The sequence below is a fragment of the Sinocyclocheilus rhinocerous genome, unplaced genomic scaffold, assembly GCF_001515625.1.
Source record: "Sinocyclocheilus rhinocerous isolate Xijiao unplaced genomic scaffold, SAMN03320098_v1.1 scaffold835, whole genome shotgun sequence".
NCBI classification, from domain to species: domain Eukaryota; kingdom Metazoa; phylum Chordata; class Actinopteri; order Cypriniformes; family Cyprinidae; genus Sinocyclocheilus; species Sinocyclocheilus rhinocerous.
The window spans coordinates 892,836-904,799 of NW_015647431.1; the positions used below are offsets into that span (position 1 = coordinate 892,836).

The following is an 11,964-nucleotide window of genomic DNA, read 5'->3' on the forward strand; positions in this document are numbered from 1 at the left end:
CTTTCACAGCACCTTTTTCAACTTAAAATGGAAAATATTTTGTCTGTTCATTTGCATGACAATGGCGTTTTGGGGGCCTGAAAGCACTACCTTTTGAAAATGGGTTTCAAAGTTTTTGAAAACAATACCATTATCATCTCCATTTGTGAAAACAGTGTCATCATGCACATGCGTATTATGTGTTCAGTCAGTGCAGAGCGCAGGTGCGTAGTGTTTCTTTACAAAGTGACCACCAACTAGTGGCCTGGCATGCACAATACAGCGTTTTTAGTCGTTTTCACATATCCGTCTGAATGGGAATTGTTTTGACAACATTGTCTTCTGTACGTGAAGCTTTTCAAAAACACAAAGGAGAAACTTTTCCATTTTTAGTACAATTATTGTTGCCTAAACGTACCCTTAATTTGTAAAATGATCAATATGATGGTATTTTAAATTTTAATTTACAGTCAGTCTCCAGCAAAACTCACCAGATCATGATAATCTGCTGCATCCTCCACAACCGAGCACTGAGAACAACCCTGTGCAAAATGTGTTTTCCCTAGTTAATTCCTTTAGTAACTCCCCGACTAAAGCAGCACAGACAGCATGTACTTTTATTGTATGTACTTTTATTGTCAGTGCATTCTCCCCTCAGTCTTTTGAGTGTAAGACTGTTAGAGTGTGCGATTCTGAAGCAGTGACATCAAAATCTGCACATGCTCCTCACCATGCAGCGCTTCTGATGTTCAAGGCCTTCCCCTCCTTCAAGACATGTGAATCAGTCATTCTGTCCATCAAATAAAAAATAACCCACCGTCCATTCATTTCAAGACGGTGCATGATCAATATCATCAATCCCAGCTTCCCTTCTTGTTTTCTTCCCCACAGTTTCTCGCTCAGTTCTTCTCTCTCTCTCTCTCCCCTCTCCCCATCTCTCCAGCTATATCCATTTCCTTCTGGCAAAAAGGGACTTTATGAATAAATGATACTGAATAGCTGAAGGTTCAGATACTAAATAATGAATTTCACCACCAAAAACACAACAACTTCTCCAATCATAAAATAGCGCTCCCCTTCCATATTGATTGTGCTTTGCTTTGGCAACCAGATGCAGAGCAACACAGGCAGCATCCATGTGCGCGTGAGAGAGCGTGATTCCATGCAGGAGGGTTAGACGAGTCCCTCCGACCCCAAAGCAGTGGAAGCTGGGACTCGGGCTCCAGAAACACCGCTACGGCGCCGGCGTAGGCTGCCACAGCATTCCCGCCGGCTTATTTCCGCATGGAGTGGAACATGCCCGAGATGGAGAGGAGAAATATAAGGGGAGGGAGAGCAGGGGGAGGGGGACGGGTTAAATTCAGCGAAAGAACTTCTTCACGGGACGTCTCTGATACACAGTAAGTGCGGTCATCTGTTCTGTGGCTTTTTGCAGCGAGGGCTGATGATGGTGTTGTGTGTCTGCGAGTCCGTGTGAACGCGTGAGCGTGTTGAAGCGGGAGAGAGAGGAAGCGGGGTGGTTGTGTTAGGGGCTGTCTGCTCACTCAAGGAAGTTGCTTTCTAACTCTTGTGGTCTTTTGCGCCATTATGACCCACGTGTGTGTGTGTGTGTACCTGTTTTTCTATTCTGGTGGGGACTTAAACCTGAATACACCCAGACTCATGGGGACTCATGTCACGGAGGGGACCTAAATTGTGGTCCCCAGGGATACAAAAGCTTATAAATCATAAAGAATGAAGTTTTTTGAAAATCTAAAAATGCACAAAGTTTCCTGTAAGGGGTAGGTTTAGGGGTAGGGTTGGTGTAGGACAATAGAATATACGGTTATTTTGGGCAGGCCATGGTCTGTGTGTATCAGAGCTCTATGAGGCTGGTCAGGTGTATTTATGTCATGCAATCTCTAAGTGTTTTCTTCAGAAACTTTCTTTGTGTGTGTGTGTGTGTGTGTGTGTGCATACAGATATATATATATATGTATATATGCATTTCCAGATGTATAAATTGTCATTATTAATTATAAACCAGCATGAATCAACAATATTAAAAAGTTTGATTAATAAATGATGTTAATTGGTAGTTCATGTCAAGATACCTAGTGCAACTAATGTTAATTCTAATGTTAATGTTAAGTTAACTAATGGTAGTTTTTTCAACAGTTTATTTTTAATCTATTTATATGTGTTGACAATAGTTTCAGACCTAATTGGGTTTGTTTAAATTAATTAATTAATACTCTAAGAAACTGGAGAAGCAAGTGTTATTTTTAGATGCTATTATTAAAGATGACTACAAAAATAAAATGCATCTTCCAAAATCTATTTTTGTTGTGTCTTTAGTAATAGAACCTGCTTTAAAAAGTTTACAACATTTTTAAAAAATATATATTTAAAAATTGCTTTTTTCAAAAATGGCATAAACTGAATGCACTCATTCATGTGAATCTGAATACAGATTAAAATCCACATCCCTCCCCCAAAGTCAAACAGACATGCAATCACATTCACACTTTGAAATCCTCTCAGTAAATGGGTTCAGGTTACCGACCTCGTTGGTAAGCGCATATTCAAATAGTGCCGTGAGTGTTAAATTATTGACATCTCAATGAATATGCAGATGCAGTGAGGATGTCATGATGCAAGCATGTGACCTCACATCAGTGAGACTTGCAACAGTTTAGAATCTGAACAGCTTCTGTTTTGAGATAAAAAAACGTTTTGAGTTTTGTTGTCATGCAATGGGTGCATTTAGCATTATTCTGTGCGTTTTTAATTTGCTTTGAAGTTATTGTGTTGCATGCGTTCCCCTGATGGATATTGTTAGAGAGGCAGTGTTCAGTGTCCCTTGCGGAGGAAGTGAGATTTCTTCTGTTCATGTTTCATTCATTTCCACCATTGATCATCGGATCTGTTGGGATTCAGGATGTATAAATGCACTGCTTCTTATTCAAGCTTAAAAGAAACTCATATTCTGATTTCTTACAGGATGTTGAAATAAAATGAGCAGTTCTTGTCTTTTGTTAAACCTCAGTATTTAACTATTAGTTTAGCTTGAACCACTTAATATACAGACTCTATTCAATTTTGTATATAATGTTTATATTTTGTAGATAATATCCATATATTTTTGGTTTATACTGTATATTGATAGAATGTTCAGCATTTGAAATGTAACCAACAGCGATGACGTCTTTGTTAAAATTAAACACTGAATTGTGTTATTGGTCTTGTATTGCATGCATATTTAAATATTCATATTTATTATATATTTCATTGTCTCGGTTCTTGTGCACCACCACAGACAGAAAACAAAATGTAAAAACCAAAACCTAATCTTATTTACAAATTTAACATTTCCATCCGGAGATAATTGTATATTTATGTGGCCAGTGCTGAGTAGTAATTGATTACATGTCATCTAGATTAAGTAATCAAATTCCAAAAATTAAGTCCTCGCCATTAGATTACCTTTTAAAATGTTTGTAATAAGATTACAGTTACTTTTTTATAGATTACATGATTACATATTATTCACACAATGACAGTAAATTATTCCTAATTTGATTTGCGCTAATTCTTCTTTTTCTCTCTCTATCTTAAATTTTCGTTTCTAAAATTCTATTGCTTTTACACATTTGGAAAGTCTTCCAGCTTTTCATCAACTCACAATCCTCCTGTAGTTCATTCATGAATCCCTGGCATAATGTAAAGTTTAATACACTTCATGATGTTGATGATAAAGAATGGAGTATATTTTAGGTCAAAAGTAATCAAAAAGTAGTCAGAATACATTACCTAATATTTGTAATCCAATAGATTACATTACAAACTATCATTTCTGTCATGTAATTTGTAATTAGTAATGGACTACAATTTGTAAGTCATCTACCCAGTACTGTATATGTGGCACATATCAGCATTTAATTTACCTTAGATAGAGGTGAAAACCCATTTTTGAATATGAGAGAGAGTGAAAGAGCGAGCGAGAGAGCGTCACACTTCATGGTAGAATTTCTGAGAGCACTATAAAAGTTTGATGTTAATCAAGGTGAATTGGGATTGGAGATGACAGGTCCACTCTCCTCCTCTTCCCCCTGTCTGACTCAATTAAACGCAAGTGCAGGAAAATTTCACATTTCACCCAGATGAGATGCAATCACACAAAGTTGCTTACCTATTTTTTAGAGTACAGTTTTTGCACACTTCTACACAGTGTGTACAGTATGACCCTGCTGTTGCAATATTCAAGACCCGATAAGGGAAAAAAGGTGGAAAGGACATGTTTTTGCCTACAAACAGCACCCTAGTTGTGTTGAGTTTCATTTGTAATTATTTGTAAACACTGAACTTGTTTGGTTTTTAAGTTACACTATATATTACTTCAGTGTTGTTTAATGAAAGTTATTTTGCCAATGTATGACCATGTAAATATTATCAGCATCGATATTATCATGCCTACCTGGCCAATTAACAGGAAAAAAAAGTTGTTTTTAATGCATTTTGAGTAGTTATTAAGTTTGTTTAATTTTGATGAGATTTTTAACATTTTGTAAACCTATGTGACCATTGTATTTCGCATTTCATATACGTGAAATTATGCAGCCATATATTGGGGAAAGAATCTGAAATTTAAAAATAATAATAATAAATAAATAAAAAAACATAAAAATGTATGTATTTATTTATTTATTTATATATTTATTTATTTTCAGAATTGTTTGGTAAACAAAAGCATTAGCATTCAGCATCAGACATTTTTGTTTGAAAATCTCCAAGGGTCATAAGCTCTATATAGCTACAATATTTCTGCCTGGTCTGACAATGTTCCACACAGTCCATGTCTGTTTTACAAATAAGATAGCTCTCCTCGTGTCATAACCGGGCCCCTGACATGCTTTGGCCCTGTAAATCACCCTGAGATTTGGGTGATCACTCAGTGGCCCCTTGCTTCAGCTGCCCCAACCCCCTCGGGCAGAGCGCACTGTCCCCTGGGCCCGAACCCTTCAGCTGGGTGTGACGAGGTTGAGTTGGTCATTATTAAACCTCTTGCTCGTCTCCCTCCCTCGCTCTCGTTCTCTCTCCTCTTATTCTCCTGTGAGTGGTAGAATCATCTCAGCCCGGGCAGCGCGCTTCCTTTCATGTCTGAGATTAGGGTATGGGGGGGGTTTACTGTGCTCTCTCAAAGCATCATGGGTAATAAGTGGAAGGCCCCTGGGGGTGCGCAGGAGAGAGAGACGGAGAGTGTGGTGGCTTTTTGATAGTAGGGAGGGTGTTTGGTAAGTTGAATTGGGACAGTTGTGGCAGAGATGTGCCTCCTGCAGCAGGGGTTTCGTCTGGGTAGATGCAGATTTTGTGGGAAATGCATTCAGTCTTTAGATGTTCACCAATTCGCTGGTCCCAGTAGTCTGTGTCCTGCTTTCCTTATAAAAACACCGTTCTCTCTAGTCGACAAGGAGTTGCCGTAGTCAACAAGTCTGGGTTATTCAGACATCTCTGTGCAAATCAGAATAGAAAATAAATTGGGTTAATATAGTCCAATGCTGTTTTAAATAACCACATAATATTTCAGATTTTTAATTATTTTTAATTATTTTTTAATGCAGTTAATTACATGATACACTGATTTTGCATGTTTAATTTAATATAATTAATCAAACTAATCATCACTTATCACATCAGTTATGGATTTTTTTTATGAATTAATTGCAATAAATTAACACTTTTAAATTGAAATAAAACAAATGCATTCTTGCTGACCCCAAAGTTTTGAACATTAGTGTAGAAAGTATTAAGTTCTCAACTAATATCTAATAATATATATATATACAGTGGGTACGGAAAGTATTCAGACCCCCTTAAATTTTTCACTCTTTGTTATATTGCAGCCATTTGCTAAAATCATTTAAGTTAAATTTTTTTCCTCATTAATGTACACACAGCACCCCATATTGACAGAAAAACACAGAATTGTTGACATCTTTGCAGATTTATTAAAAAAGAAAAACTGAAAAATGCTCAGTATTTAGTAGAAGCACCCATTTGATCTAATACAGCCATGAGTCTTTTTGGGAAAGATGCAACAAGTTCTTCACACCTGGCTTTGGGGATCCTCTGCCATTCCTCCTTGCAAATCCTCTCCAGTTCTGTCAGGTTGGACGGTAAACGTTGGTGGACAGCCATTTTTAGGTCTCTCCAGAGATGCTCAATTGGGTTTAAGTCAGGGATCTGGCTGGGCCATTCAAGAACAGTAACAGAGTTGTTGTGAAGCCACTCCTTCGTTATTTTAGCTGTGTGCTTAGGGTCATTGTCTTGTTGGAAGGTAAACCTTAGTTCCAGTCTGAGGTTATATATATATATATAGTTCCATTTAGCACATTGTGCATCTCAAAAGCAAATGCACAACCAGATCTGTCCAGTTTCCTTTTAAATTTGTGCAATACTACTACTGGAAAAACTCCCATCTCACTGTCAGCGTCGACAGATGTGGACTTTTCACAAGTTGTCACGGGATGTAATTTAAAGCTGTTATTTTGTGAGCGCTTCCTCTGTTCCGTTAATCCTGTCCAAGTCCCCAGGAATTATTAGGAGCATCAATATCTTTAGCATATTGCTGGCGGCTCTGAGACACTATCTGGTTTCATTATTGGTGTCAGTTCAATTATGGCTCACACCCAAGTGTTTTTCCACCATCGAATAGCATCAATCAACAGAACCATTTGACGAGACACCGCCCCGCTTCTTACACACACACACACACACACACACATACGTGTGCACTTCTGACATCCAGCTAATGTACGCGGCTGTAAGACAGAAGCATGCGTAATGGAGGCTGCATTCTGGGCCGCGGTGCGCAGCTGAGGCAGCCGGACCCATTTCATAAAATATTAATGAAATGAAAGCGTACACCCGGACTACTCCTCTACCACTGCAAGTGAGAGAGAGAAGTGGAATGTGTTTAGGAGCACTGTCTGATGACCGTAATTAGGACCTCTCCAATTAAAAATTCAACAGCTGCAGTTTATTTCAGAGCATGAATCTTCCTCTTGCTACAGCATTTATTTCCTTTTACAAAGTATTTTATTTTACGATGCTAATTGAACCAGGCTTTTTACCTCCACCCTCAGGGCGTCTCCCTCCATCTTTCTCTGCATCTGTTTTCCTCTATGGCCCCTGATGATTCTGGCTGGAATGCCGCTCTGTTTACGATATTTGTTTATTTCCTTACTTTTGTTTTGTGTGCATCGTTATCTTGCTTTTACTAATTATTTTACTGTTTATTTCGTGATTTCTCCTACGTTTACTCATTTCTCTTGAGTTAGGGATGGTTGAAGTGTGAAGCTCTGAGTGTGAAGGATTTTATTTGTCAGGCTGCAATATTAATCATCAGATATTTAGTGCTAAGCGTGGCCCCCTGACCTTTGCCCCTTTGAAAGAATTTGTGCACATTTATCATGTTTGGATCAGCTCTCAAAAAATTCAGTCATACTACTTTTGCAGTATGCAACATACTACATACTAGTATTCAAAAGTTTGTGGTCGGTCATGTTTTTGAAAGCAGTCTCTTGTGCTCACCAAGACTGCATTTATTTGATCAAAAATACAGTAAAAACAGTAATATTGTGAATTTTAAGCTGAATTTTCAGCATCATTACTCCAGTCTTCGGTGTCACATGATCCGAATCATTCTGCTTAAGAAACACTTCGTATTATTATCAATGCTGAAAAGAGTTCAGTGCTGCTGAATATTTTTGTAATAAATTTTTTCAGGATTTTTTGATAAATAGAAAGTTCAAAAGAACAGCATTTATTTGAAATAAAATTATTTTGTAACATTATAAATATCTTTACTGTCACTGTCAAAAAAAATGAAGGGTTTCTGTTATGTTGAAGTTTTGTCGTGAAGAGTACTAGTAAATATATTTTTGCAAACAAACTGTATTAGTTTATTCAGTATTTAAAATTTAATTGTAATTAACATGTTTGTGTAGTACAAAATTAAAGTTCTGACAACTTAAATGTTTCGAGGTAATTGGTTTCCACAAATGTTTTGAGTATTCTGAACTTATTGGGTTTTACAGTGTATGAACCATCATTTTTAAACCATAAATTTCTTATTCAATTGAATCGTCAAAAGTATAGATATATTTTACGCAAACAAAAAAGATCGACATTGTAAAATAACATTTATGTTATGACTTGACACTTGGACACTATTCGCTGCATTGAAGTGATAATGTAGCAGAATGGTATGTGAAGTGCTTACCGTTTTTATTCACATACTCACTTTTTTTTAATAGTAGGCAGTATACAGGGTGCACTGCAGTATGCAGAACACAAGCTAATGTGTTCATTGAGTGATCTGTTCACTTCTTCATATATTTTAGTGTATACTTGAGCATGCACTTGTGTGTGTTAGAGTATTATATGTGTGTGAAGCGTGTGTTTGTGTACTTTTACTCACGTAAGCCTTTGTCGGCATGAACCCCGAGGCATTTATTTGTGCATTTGACACCACCAACGTAATGGAAACAGTCAACTTTGGTGTTTCTACGTTTTTATTCATTTACGCAAACACATGTTTGCGTTAAAGGCAGATCCCTAGAGTTGCTCAGTTTAGAGTAACAATACGCTGAGGATGAGAGCAGACGAACACTTTGGCCTCCACTCTTCTGATGAAACTGGTAATCGGGTCTTGTTGGCTTTAAAGTCGTATTGGGAAATGAACAATGAGAAAGGCTCATGTTTCAGAGCACACACACACACACACACACACACACTGACGCAAATTCAGCTGCTCAAATGGTTTCAGTCCTTTAAAATATCTCTGCTTTCATAGGCCTGTCACCTTGTCTCTCTCTCTTTCTCTCTCTCTCTCTCTCTCTCTCTCTCGCTCTCCTTTGCTGCTCTGCTTGACACAGGCACAGAGAATAGTAGTGTGCGAGCAGATGCCAAAGGGTTCTGAGCGAGACGGGCTGAGAGAGCTCCTCTTTGATGTCATTCAGCAGACTAAAAAACAAACCAAAAAAAGCAAGAAACAAACACTGGTGCAGGAGTGCAGTGAAGCCCGAGTCTACCTGTCTTCATTCAGATCTCTCTCTCATCTTAACGCATTATCAACACATCTAAATCCTGTCACAGGCTCCCAACCAGAGCAGAGCGGCCCTCTGAGCCTAAAATCAAACCAAAACTGCTCTCATCTCCAGCGTAATGGGTTGCTTTTAACTCTAAAAGTGTGTGGTTTGAGAGTAGAGGAGGTCCATCTGTGCTGAGTTCATGTCATTATGCTTTTACAGCTCTATTCAATGCCAAGATCAACTCCAGAGAAGGAGGTGTTTCGGGAATGTTTTCAAATGTCCATCAATGAATTTATATATAATAATCTTGTAGTTATTGTACCAGCAGCCAAACCCTGACCCCTTGATATTATCCAACATTTCCAAAACATGTATATGTTGGCCATGTGACATAGGCTGACAAAGTGATAACCAAAGCAATAATTTGGCTGTAAACAGAAAATATGGGTGCCAACGCTTGAATTTTTGACAAAGCTAACATTATTAATAAGGGTGCATTATATATAGAAATAATATTTAAATTACGAATCAAGATATGGCATAGTGTGGTAAAACTGTGACGGTTGCAAATTTAATGCAGTAAATGTGCTGTATGTGCTGCATTTGCAAAGTGAAAATGTTTGAAATTAAGATGTAAATACTAGTATTGTAGTTTTACACCAGTAAAATTATTATAAAAGGGGTCATATGATGTTGCTAAAAAAGAACATTATTTGGTGTATCTTTTGTCTTACAGTATAACAGTATTTGTATAGTATAATGAATAGGGATGTACATCTCCAAAACTGAGGCCGATGCGATACGCATCTCGATGCATAGCCAACGATACGAAACATTAAAGATGCATATGAAGCAGCTACCGATGCAATGTGATACAATTCACCCCTATTGCGATGCAGTGCAATACGATTTCGATTCGATTCAACACAATGCGATTCAATGCAATACGATGCAAGGGAAAAAATATGATGCTATGCCATTTAATATGGTACAGATAGTTCACTTTTATTTCTTTGGTTCATTGTAATTATTTGGTGGAAGATCCAGCTCTAACTCTGCCATGTTAATATTCTATGTGACTCTCAGGACAAGCTTTACAGGTCACTTTCTAAAATAAAAGTATAGCACATCTGCTAATAATTATATATAAATAAATAGTTTTTTTCCAATGAAAATATGTAGAAACTATGCATTTCCTTGCGAATCTGTGCAGAAAATGTGAAAAATGGGCACAGAGTCAGTGTGGGTCAGTCATCATCCCTTGGAGGCTCTCAAAATTGCACCAATCAGAGTCAAAAGTCAGCGCGTGATAAATCTTCATATGCACGATTATAATTATTCACCCCAAAAATACTCAAATATAAATACAGGCCTAAGCACACGTTCATCTGCACTTCCTCTGACTAATGAGCTCATGGATCATGGAGGGGGTGAGGATCACGTCTTCATTACATTTAAATGAGATCTGTCTGAATCATTGTTCAAACAGTCTCCTGTTTTTACCCATATGGAAGATTAAAAGCATTCAAAACCATTTTCTGTGTAAATTTGTCCAGGGCCGTTCATGTTATTGAGAGTTATCCGAGATTTGGACGGGACAGAATGGGTTAAGATTGGTCCGGGTTCTTGACAAACATTGTCTAATAAGAGCTGTTCCACCTCTACTGAAATGTCCTGTCCTCTCAATATAATCCCACTCCATTACTTTACATCAAATAAACCATGAATGAATCAGTCTATGGTTCCTCTACACGGTGACTTAAAAAAATTTTTGTTTTTTTGAGGAACAGATCTCATAGAAACAAATGTATTTGCATTTTCTGTAAAGCTGCTTTGAAACAATGTGTATTGTGAAAAGCGCTATACAAATAAATTTGAATTTTATTTTATTTTATTTAATTTATATAATGGTCACATACAAGACTACCAACAAATATATTTTAAGAGCTCTTTTATTAATGATAATTCTCATATTTGATTCTTAAAATCACCATTCTACCATTCTAAAGTTTGATCAAATTGATCAAAAGTGACAGTAAAGGCTTTTACATTTGTTAAAAAATATATTTAAAATGTGTTTTTTTTTTCTTTTGAACTTTCTATTCATCAAAGAATCCTCAATGTAATGTATTATGATTTTCACAAAAATATGAAGCAGCACAACTGTTTTCAACATTGACCATAATCAGAAATGTTTCTCGAGCAGCAAATCAGCATATTAGAATGATTTCTGAAGGATCATGTGACACTGAAGACTGGAGTAATGATGCTGAAAATTCAGCTTTGTGTCACAGGAATAAATTACTTTTTCAAATCTATTCAAACAGAAATCAGTTATTTTAAATTGTAATAATGTTTTATAATATTATTAATATGACAGTATTTGTCATCAAATAAATGCAGCCTTGATGAGCAAGGCATCATCGCTGACCTGGACACCACCATCATGTTTGCTTCTGCTGGCACACTCAATGCTGAGAACGATTCAGACTCCTTCGCTGATCACAGGTATCACACAAATATATAGTACAATGGGGTAATTTACAGTCTGCAGACATTGGTGATGCACTGAAATAAAAATTATTGGTAGAAATAAAAAATTTTGGACACATTGGTTCAAAAATAAAATAAAAGATTCTGAAAGCAGAATAATAATAATAATTATATATATATATATATATATATATATATAAGCAATGACTTCACAAACACACATATACACTATATATATATATATATAATAATAATAATATGAACCAATTTCACACTGTTACTAGAATAGAGGTCAAAATTAAGCCTATATCTGAGATTGTGTGACCTGACGTGACTGGTACTGACAAATTACCATGCTACAAAAAAAAAAAAAAAAAAATTTTCTTACTCTGTGTTTTTTTTTTGTTTTCCAGTACTA

The 11,964-nt window shown here is 36.6% G+C and overlaps 1 long non-coding RNA gene across 1 annotated transcript in view; it reads left to right on the plus strand.

Annotated features, from left to right (window-relative positions):
* Positions 1–1,187: 1,187 nt before the first annotated feature.
* LOC107709068 (uncharacterized) overlaps positions 1,188–11,964 on the plus strand; it is a 14,320-nt gene continuing 3,543 nt past the window's right edge. The window contains exon 1 of the long non-coding RNA XR_001636434.1: positions 1,188–1,379. This is a non-coding gene — a long non-coding RNA (uncharacterized LOC107709068). The remainder of the gene's footprint in view (positions 1,380–11,964) is intronic.